Source organism: Lepus europaeus, chromosome 13, assembly GCF_033115175.1.
Source record: "Lepus europaeus isolate LE1 chromosome 13, mLepTim1.pri, whole genome shotgun sequence".
NCBI classification, from domain to species: domain Eukaryota; kingdom Metazoa; phylum Chordata; class Mammalia; order Lagomorpha; family Leporidae; genus Lepus; species Lepus europaeus.
Window position 1 is genome coordinate 93,652,383 of NC_084839.1, and position 10,393 is coordinate 93,662,775.

Here is a 10,393-nt window from a genome sequence, read left to right on the forward strand (position 1 = left end):
GATGGAACTCACAGATTGCAGGTGTCTTTGTTCCAAGCTCAGAAAAGGGTGCTGCTGATGAGGCTGCCAAGGGATCATCTTGTCCCAAAGGGCTACCAGCAGGAGTGTGCTAGAAAATGCAGATTCCCAGGTGGTTGGCAATCCTCTCTGGCAGGACTGAATGCCTCATGTGTGTCCCAAAGTGCTGACAGACCTGGCGGGACCTCACACAGTGGCCTCTCTTGAAAACAATTCCACAGAGGGAGGGAGGAAGGCAAGGGCTACAGAGCAACAGAGGTCCTAGGTGCTCACCTGGGCTCACGAGCATAGTCAAAGCCATCCCAGCCACAGATGCTCCCATGTTGGGAGTGGGGAGAAAGCCAGCACTCACCTCCATGGCCCTCACCCCAACCTCAGGATTTGGGGCCCTGATTAAGGTGGGGTTGTGGATGTTCAGTGGTTGCAGAGTGAGGCCAGGGAGACCAAGTCTCCTTTTTACCTGGCCAGCAGACCCTAGCTGACCAGAAGTGGTGATGGGGACAGCCAGAGCCACCCTTAGTTTCTTCCTGCTCACCACAAACTCCTGCAACCAGGGCCTCTGAGGCCACTGGTGCAGCACGGTCTGTCTCATCTCATGAACCACTTCTCCCCAGCTCGGCTGAACAGCAGACTCTATTCTCACCTCCACAGCTTGGTCTTGCTGTGAAAATAAATCTAAATGGCAGTGGGTGGCTTTTCATGTCCAGTTGTGGAATGATGGTCAAAACCAAAGTACAAATATGTCAAATGGGATATTTCAGAACGGCAAAAATGGATCTACTGTGTTTATGTTGTACACATTGAACAAATCTCTCACACACCACGCTGGGGCTTAGGTGTGCTATAGCAGTAGACTAGACTGTTAAGCACACTTGTCTTGCCTTTGCTCTTCAGATCAAATCAAACTCCCCAACTGTTACCAGGCCAGACACCAAGGGCACCTCCTCTCACCACATCCCAGCCTAATGGCCCAGCTCAGACTCTGCAGACACCTGGCCAAGCTCCAAGCTGATACCGGCCCCATCCACCTGCTGGTCCCACCTCTTCATTCCTGACTCATTGGAAATGCCGTCTGCTCAGAGAAAGCTGTCACAGGAGCCAGCCTTGTGGTGCAATAGCTCAAGCTACCACCTGCAATGCAACACCAGTATCCTACATGGGCCTGTGGTTCAAACCCCAGCTGTTCCACTTCCAACCCAGCTCCCTGATAATGCTCCTGGGAAAGCAGCAGAGGAAGATGGCCCAAGTTCTTGGGCCCCTGCCACCCACATGGGAGACCTGGATGAAGCTCCTGGCTCCTGCCTTTGGCCTGGCCCAGCCCTGGCCATTGAGGCCACTTGGGGAATGAACCAGCACTTGGAAGATCTCCTGCTTCCATCTCTCCCTCTCTCTCTCTGTAACTCTGCCTCTCAAATAAATACACAAATTTTTTTAAAAAATAAAAATAAAAATGTGTCACAGCCTCTGGACCCGGATCGTCACCTGCACAGCCATTCCTTCTCAGCCGTCGTGACCACGTGTGATGATGTGTTCTACTGGTTTGGTCCCTCGTGTACTGTCCATGTCCCCAAATCATTGTACCCTCCAGGAGGGCAGCAGTCACTTCAGCCTTTTTCTCACTTGGTCCCCATGCCCCTGCACAATGCCTGGTATGTGGACAAAATAGGAAATGGGGTTTTGCCTTAAAATGCAGCTTGCAGGAGGTAAAATAACATAAAACACCAGACACTTTGTCTCATCCACTGCAAAGGCAGCCTGTGGACCCAAGGAGAGGAAAGTCCTCATTTCTCCCCCCTCCACCAGGCTCCACCTCTCTGCCCTGTAATTAATTCCTGTCTCCTCAAAGCAAGCCAGCAGCACAGCTGATCTACAAGGAGGGAACACGTTTGCTCTCAGACCACAGAAGCGGCCGTAACTGTTGGTGGGGATTCTGCCTGCCAAGAAGGCACAGCATCCTCCTTGTCATCCAGGTGTCCCCTTGTCACGGAGGTGTGAGATGGCCAAGAGCACTGCCACTGCACACACGGCGGGGCCCAGGTGTGACTCTCAGGTGCTCCCTGGGTCTCCCCTGCCAGGGCTGGCGCTGGCTCCAATGACAGCTCAGCTCCCGTTACCTAGTGAATTCCCCACCCGGTGCTGCTGCCTAGGGGAGGGTGGCAATTTACATCTTGTTCACTCTAATTTTTTTCTTTGTTTTCAAATGAGAAAAATAAAACATACTGTAACAAGTGCAGCAACACAAGGGTACCTAAACACGTCTGTGGAAAAATAGAATTAAGGTGTAAGTTTCTTTTGGTGCAATCCATGCACAGTTTTCGCATGATATGCACTTTCCATGAAAGACCCTTCATTACTTAAATAGGTAAACAAAAATAAGGATTTCTCTCTATCTTGCTTCATTGTCCCTGTCTTGAAATCACACGGGCATGCATGACATAACCCATATCCATGTAGAATGCATGTGCTACATATAACATGGTATGTCTATGCACTATACATTTATAACTGTGCATGTGTGTGTGTGTTTATATCTTGTGTATCATTTTACATAAACAGGGTCAGGCTGGGGGGATTCTGTAGTACTTTTATCTTTAATTATACATCTAGTTTGCATGCCTTTTGCAGGTGCGGCTACTTCAGACACTTACCAGAAAGCACAGCTGTGCTGTAGCCAGGGGACCACACCTATCTCCAGGGGCCCCCAGTTCCTCTTTCTGCTCTTGAACACATCTGTGCTGGGGCGACCCTGGAGTTCAGGTGAGTCCCCAGAGAAGCAGCACTGGTCCTTATCTTCTCAACTGGTGATTTCAGGGCATCTCAGGAAAAGCCTGCCCACACCCACCTGGTCTCTGCAGCGTCCTGCAGTTTCCTGGCCAGTCCTACTCCCTTCCCTTTGTAACTGGCTCTCATTTCCAGCTGCCAGCCCCTGTATTGTGCCTGAGCCTGTAATAACCAGTGACCTTTCCAAACTCGTCAATCTCTCTGCCAATGGCGCCTTTCTGTTTCTCCACGGGTATCTCTCCCTAGCCCTCCGCCGCTCCCCAGCAGAAGTTACCAGCCCCATGCTCAGAACTCCCTATGCAGCCTGTTGGTCCTCCTTGTCCTTGTCCTACCAGGTCACATGTTTGATCAACATGTTTGTGTATTGCTTTGTAGGTTTCAAATATATTAAAATAGGGGCCAGAGCTGTGGCAGAGCAAGTAAAGCTGCTGCCTGCAGTGCCAGCATCCCATATGGGTGCCCATTCAAGACCTGGCTCCTCCACTTCCGATCCAGCTCTATGTTATGGCCTGGGAAAGCAGTAGAAGATGGCCCAAGACCTTGGGCCCCTGCACCTGCGTGGGAGACTCGGAAGAAGCTCCTGGCTCCTGGTTCGGATCAGTCCAGCTCCGTCTGTTGCAGCCATTTGGGAAGTGAACAAGCGGATGGAAGATTTCTCTCTCTCTCTTTCTCTGCCTCTGCCTTTCAAATAAATAAATGTCTTTTTAAAAATTCCAAATAGATTATTCCGACAAATTATTTTTGTTGTTATTAAAATATTTACTTATTTGAAAGAGTTGGGGGGGGGGGGGAGTGAGAGCAAGAGCAAGAGAGAGAAAGAGAGATTTTCCAATCCACTGGCTCATTCCCAGGATGGCTGCACTGGCTAGGGACTGGGCCAGGCCAAAACCAAGAACCAGGAGATTCTTCCAGATCTCCCACTTGAGAGGCAAGGGCACAAGCACTTGGCCATCTTCCATTGCTTTTCCCAGGTCATTACCAAGAAGCTGAATCAAGTCCCATGTCCATATGGGTGCCAGCACCGCAGGCCGAGGCTTAACCTGCTATGCCACAGCATCGGCCCCTCCAACAAATTCTCAATGAAATACAGGGCAGGTATTCTGCAGCCACAAATTACATTAATGGGTCCTCGAAGACATTAATGGGTGATTTGCAAAGAGATATGAAAAATGGCCAGAGTAGTCAGTATTTGTTCTTTTTTAAGATTTATTTAGGCTGGCGCCGTGGCTCAACAGGCTAATCCTCCACCTAGCGGCGCCAGCACACCGGGTTCTAGTCCTGGTCGGGGTGCCGGATTCTGTCCTGGTTGCTCCTCTTCCAGACCAGCTCTCTGCTGTGGCCCGGGAGTGCAGTGGAGGATGGCCCAAGTGCTTGGGCCCTGCACCCGCATGGGAGACCAGGAGAAGCACCTGGCTCCTGGCTTCAGATCAGCACAGTGCACCGGCCACAGTGGCCATTGGAAGGTGAACCAACGGCAAAACGGAAGACCTTTCTGTCTCTCTCTCTCACTATCCACTCTGCCTGTCAAAAAAAAAAAAAAAGATTTATTTATTTATTTGAAAGAGTTACACAGAGAGGCAGAGAAGGGATGGGGGGGGGCGGGGAGAGAGATCTTCCATCTTATGGTTCACTTCTCAAATGGTTGCAATGACCAAAGCTGAACAGATCTGAAGCAAGGAACCAGGAGCTTCTTCCGGGTCTCCCACATGGGTGCAGGGGCCCAAGGACTTGTACCGTCTTCCACTGCTTTCCCAGGCCATAGAAGAGAGCTGGATCAGAAAAGGAGTAGCCAAGATCCGAACCAGCACCCATGTGGGATGCCGGCACTGCAAGCGGCACCAGCCCCGAGGAGTCAGTATTTGGATCAGCAGTAAAGACATCTGTGTTCACACCAGAGTACCTGGGTTCAATTCCAGGCTCTGGCTCCTGACTCCAGGTACCTCCGAATACAGACCCTGGAAGTCAGCTCAAGTCATTGTGTTCTGCCACTCATGTGGAAGGCCTGGATTGAGTTCCTAGCGCAGGGTTCATACCACCACACCCAAGGCTGTTATGAGCATTTTGGAAATGAACTAATGGATGGAAGCTCACTCACTCTCCCTGTCTCTCTCTCTTTCTCCCTCTATAAAAATGACCAGATTAAAAAAAAATAGGGGCCAGCGTTTTAGCATAATAGGCTAAGCCTCTGCCTGCAGCACCAGCATCCCATATGGGCACCAGTTTGTGTCCCGTCTGCTCCTCTTCCAATTCAGCTCTCTGCTATGGCCTGGGAAGGCATGGAGGATGGTCCAAGTGCTTGGGTCTCTGCACCCGTGTGGGAGACCAGGGTGCAGAGCTGGAGTTCAGCTGCAGCCATTGTGGCCATCTGGGGAGTGAACCAATAAATGAAGACGTTCCTCTCTGTCTCTCCCTCTCTCTGTAACTCTGCCTCTCAGATAAATAAATATTTTTAAAAATATTCAGCTTCGGCCGGTGCCGTGGCTCAACAGGCTAATCCTCCACCTTGCGGCGCCGGCACACCGGGTTCTAGTCCCGGTTGGGGCGCCGGATTCTATCCCAGTTGCCCCTCTTCCAGGCCAGCTCTCTGCTATGGCCCGGGAGTGCAGTGGAGGATGGCCCAAGTGCTTGGGCCCTGCACCCGCATGGGAGACCAGGAGAAGCACCTGGCTCCTGGCTTCGGATCTGCACGATGTGCCGGCCGCAGCGGCCATTGGAGGGTGAACCAACGGCAAAAAGGAAGACCTTTCTCTCTGTCTCTCTCACTATCCACTCTGCCTGTCAAAAAAAAAAAAAAATTCAGCTTCATTATTACCAAAAGGAATTCTATGTATAATAAAATTTATATACTTTATGCGAGGGTCCAACGCAGTCACAACACGGTCACTGTTCATCGGTTCTCAAGGAACTTTTACTTGTGGGGGCAGAAGGAAAGTGGGGAGAGGAGAAAAGAAGAGGAGGGGCCGCGGCGGAGGCCGCCAAGATCCCAATGTCCCTTTATGCTGATATCGTCCAATCAGATGAAAGGGCGCGTATAGCCTCAGGTCGAAAGTTCATCTGTTTCACCTGGTTCTTCCTAGTTGTTTATGCAGAGTCCATCCTGCCTCAACTTCATCTGTTTCACCGGGTTCTTCCTAGTTGTTTATGCAGAGTCCATTCTGTTTCATCTGTTTCACCTGGTTGATTTTCGTAGGACTTGTGGTCGACCGATTGCTGCAAACAGTGTAGAGGAGGTTCCCACAGGTGGCCAGCCTGCGATTCCCCACACTAAGTACCTTTGAATCATCATCTGCTGCCTCCCAGGACGTGCATTAACAAAGAGCTGGATCAGAAGTGGACATGGGGGGCTCATGCCGTGGTGTAGCAGGTAAAGCCACTGCCTGAGGTGCCCGCATCCCATATGGGCACCAGTTCAAGTCCTGGCTGCTCAATATACCCAGCTCCCTGCTAACGGCCTGGGAAAGTCAGTGTAAGATGGCCCAAGTGTTTGAGCCCTTGCCACCCATGTAAGAGACCTGAATGAAACTCCTGGTTTCTGTCTTCAGTGTGGCCCAGCACTGGCTTGTTGCAGCCATGTGGGGAATGAACCAGTGAATGGCAGATATGTATGAGTGTGTGTGTGTGTCCTTCTCTCTGCAACATCTTTAAAAAAAAAAAAAAAGGTGGAACTCAATCCCAGGGACCTCCTTGTAGGATGTGAACATCACAAACTGCAGCTTAACCTGAGGCACCATAACACCTGTCGCTCCACAAACATTTGGAAGTCTCTTCATATATAGTTATCATGAAGCCAAAAAGGGCAATGATGGTTATCTCCAAGGAACTGTGAGTATGTATTTTCTCAATTTTTGTTTATTTCTATCTTCTAAGATACTTTCAACAACTACATATTCTTTTGTAAGAGGAAAAAAAAAAAAACAAGAAAATAACCAAAAACATTGCCTTTGTCTAAATGGTGTCAGTTCAAGGCTGGTGTTGTAGCAGAGCAGGTTAAACCACTGCTTGCTATGATAGCATCCCAAATGGACACTGGCTTGAGTCATGGCCGCTCCACTTCTGATCCAGCTCCCTGCTAATGCACCTGGGAAAGCAGTGGAGGATGATCCAAGTGCTTGGACCCCTACACCCATGTGGGAGATTATGATGAAGCCCCTGGCTCCTGCTTCTGCCTGAATTAGCCCTGGCCATTGTAGCCATTTGGGGAGTGAACCAGCAGATGGAAGATCTCTGTCTCTCTCTCTCTCTCTCTCTCTCTCTCTCTGTCTCTCTCTAGCCTTTTATTTTTTAAAAAATATTTAAAAATAAATGGAACTGATTCTACATTTGATTCTTTCATCTACTCATTCATTCAAGAAACACTATTGAATTCCCACTGTATACAAACCCTTCTTCCAGGTGAAAAGGGTTCAGTGGTCAAAATTGCTAAGAATCTTAAAAAACAAAAACAAAGCTTGTCTCTGCCAGGGAGAAGTTGTTCTTGGAAGACAGCAGGAAGCCAGCAGGAGTTGCTGGTTTATTTATGAAATTTGATTGATTGATTTGAGAAGCAGAAAGACAGAGTGAGCTCCCATTCACTGGCTCACTCTCTAAATGCCCACAAAAGCAGCAGCTGGGCTGGAGTGGATGCTGGGCACTCATTCCAGGTCTCCCATGTGGGTGGCAGCAACCCAGTGAGTTGAGCCATCACTGCTATTTTCCAGGGTCTACAATAGCAGGAAGCTGGACTCAGGATCCAGGGTCAGGGATTGAACTCATAGTCTGATCTGGGATGCAGGCATCTTAACCCTTAGCTCAATGCCCACCCCAAGGTTGCTGATTTCAATGGCAAATGCTACCAGGCACAGCTGGAGCTCATTAAGTATTTTCCTTCCCTAAATCCAAGACCTGGCCCCAGAGATATTATCCATGCATCTGGTCATGATCTGGTGAGAGCCTGCCTCAGAACTGGACCTGAAAAAGGGGTTTCCGAGAGAGAGCTGGGAGTGGAGAATGGAGACTCACTCTCCCTCGCAGTGCTCGTAGCTACTGCAGCAGGTGCAGCAGCCTGGCTGTGAGAAACAGAACTGTGGCTAGCAGGGGTTCAGATGTCAGCTGGGAGGCCAAAGTGACGATGCATCACTCAGATAAGTGGTGAAAATTCAACAAGATTCCCCTCAAGCTCCCCTCTGAATCTAGATGAAGCCTTCTACCTCCTGCTGTTATTAGGTGATACTTCCCTTTACCTGGTGGGATTGGAACTTCCCACACACATCAATCTATTTCTCCAGCATGGAAGCCACCTTCAGGAAGTGTGGCACTAGGCATAGTCTGTGAGAAGTCTTTGCAGCCCCTGGGGTAACCATCCTGGTTACATCCCATGGATACATGGGATCCCTGTCCTGTTCCAAACTAACTCAAGGCATCTGTTCGGAGTTGTTTTCCCCACAAATGGTGAAAAGTCCACACTGATCCTTTCCCCAGAATGGCATTGTGACCAATATCCATTTGGAGAGCTGGCTGGGGTTCAGAGGGGGACAACAGCAAGGCAAACCAGCCCCCTTGGGGAACTGAACCCATGACCTCATTAGCACAGTGTTCTAATTAACTGAACCACTAGGCATACATACCTCATTTAAGGCACTAAGGCAGTAATTTGCTAAATGTTAATTCTTAGATTAACTACAGATGAGTAGGATTTGGGGCAGCAGGGTAGGGGAAAGGGGAGAGATTTATTAATTCTTGAAAGGAAATTTAGGTCATCAGTTTTTGATCCCTTTGTTCAGTTTTAAAGCATAATTCCAGAATCTTAAGATGATGTCCATATGGGTCTATCCCTCCATGATTTAAAAAAAAAAATCAATAGCTGCATCGAGGAAAAGGCAAACAGTGTTACTTGCAAACCGCAGCATGATGATTTTCCTATAGATTCCGCCACCATTTTCATTTCTCAGGTGTAAACCAGTTGACAAGGATGAAGAAATGAGTTCTGTGCTGAGTCAGGGATGGGCTTCCCAGAGCCAGGAGGACTAAACCCCAGGTCCCAGAGAGCAGAGATTCCTCCAGCATGAGGAAGGGCAGTTCACAATCTCAAGGCAGGGCAGGAACCAACCCACTCCGCCTTCTTACCTTATCCTCCACCAGTCCCTGGGGAGCCAGCTTTACAAATAGCCAATACAGTTTGGAACAAAGTTTTGACCCTGACTTGAGATCCGGTGCTCATATTACACTCCTATGAATATCCCACCAACTTTTCAATTCCGAAGCAGAGTTTCCGCTCCGAGGCTACATTTAACATTCAGTTCATTTCAACTTCAGTTGCTCCCACCCCGACAGCGACCTTTGAAATTGATACGGCCCTGAAAGAAGCCAGAATGATTTTTTTTTAAAAAAATATTAATAATGGGCTAGGTTCCCGGTCTTTGTAATCTTGCGGAAGAGCCGCAGTGCAAAAGCACTCTGGGGATTGCGTCGAATGCGTGCCCACACTCGCCTTTCCACGGAAAGCCTGCTTGAAAAGGCATGGGTGTTTCACGTGAGTATTTCTACCAAGGACAAGAGAATGGAAAGCCAGCTTCCCATTTGCGCTTACCACTTCTTGTCCACAGCGATCAAATACCCAGCTTGTTGCCTGTTATAAGAGAGGTCTCACACGTTCAGCTGCAAGATCTAGGCTAGCAAGCATCTCAGCTCTCCCACTGCCAGGTAGGTGTCCCTGGAAGAGTTAGGTCTCCTCTCTGAGATGTCAGTGTTCTCACCTGCAAAATGATGGTAATCACAGTTACCATAAAACAGAGCTGCTATCTCCACAGGAACTAATGGACACAAAATCCTTCAGCCCACTGCCTGAACATGGTACTTAGCAAACACTCATTAAAATCTAATTTGTAGCTACTACCATCTCCTGGGAAAAAACATAGCTGCTTCACCATAATATGTTGTATTACAAATATCCCTTCCTTTATAAATCCAAAATGAAAATAGGTACTGTAGTGGTACATCCACAAAGAAGATATAACTATTATACTGAACACAACTGTGCTTAAGCAGCATGCTCTGATTCAAGTAGCTAAGAGATAAAGCCCAAAATGAAAATAGCTAGCCAGCCCTGATTTACAGTTAACGCTTTTTAAAATGCTTTCTTCTGAAGCACATTATAAAATGGCAAGAGGAACTTTCCAAACTAGCAAGAACAAAATGTATGGCCTTAAGATCATAATTCTCTACAACATACCATTCTTAGCTGACCTAGGTTCACAGGAATTTCAAACTCTGTATAAAAATAATGTCCACCAATATGAATACTCAAACTAAGTATATTTTAAAATATTTATTTATTTGAAAAGCAGAGTGAAAAAAAAAAAAAGCAGAGTGACAGAGAGGGAGAGACAAAAGAACAGAGAGATCTTCCATACCTTGGTTCACCCTCTAAATGAACACAATGGCTGAAACTGGGCCAGGCTGAAGCCAGGAGCCAGAAACTCCATTCAGGTCTCCTACATGGGTAACAGGGATTTAAGCTCTTGGGCCATCTTCCGCTGCCTTCCTGGAAGCATTAACAGGGAGCTGAATCGGAAGTGGAGCAGACAGGACTCTAACTGGCACTTCCATTACATGCAGA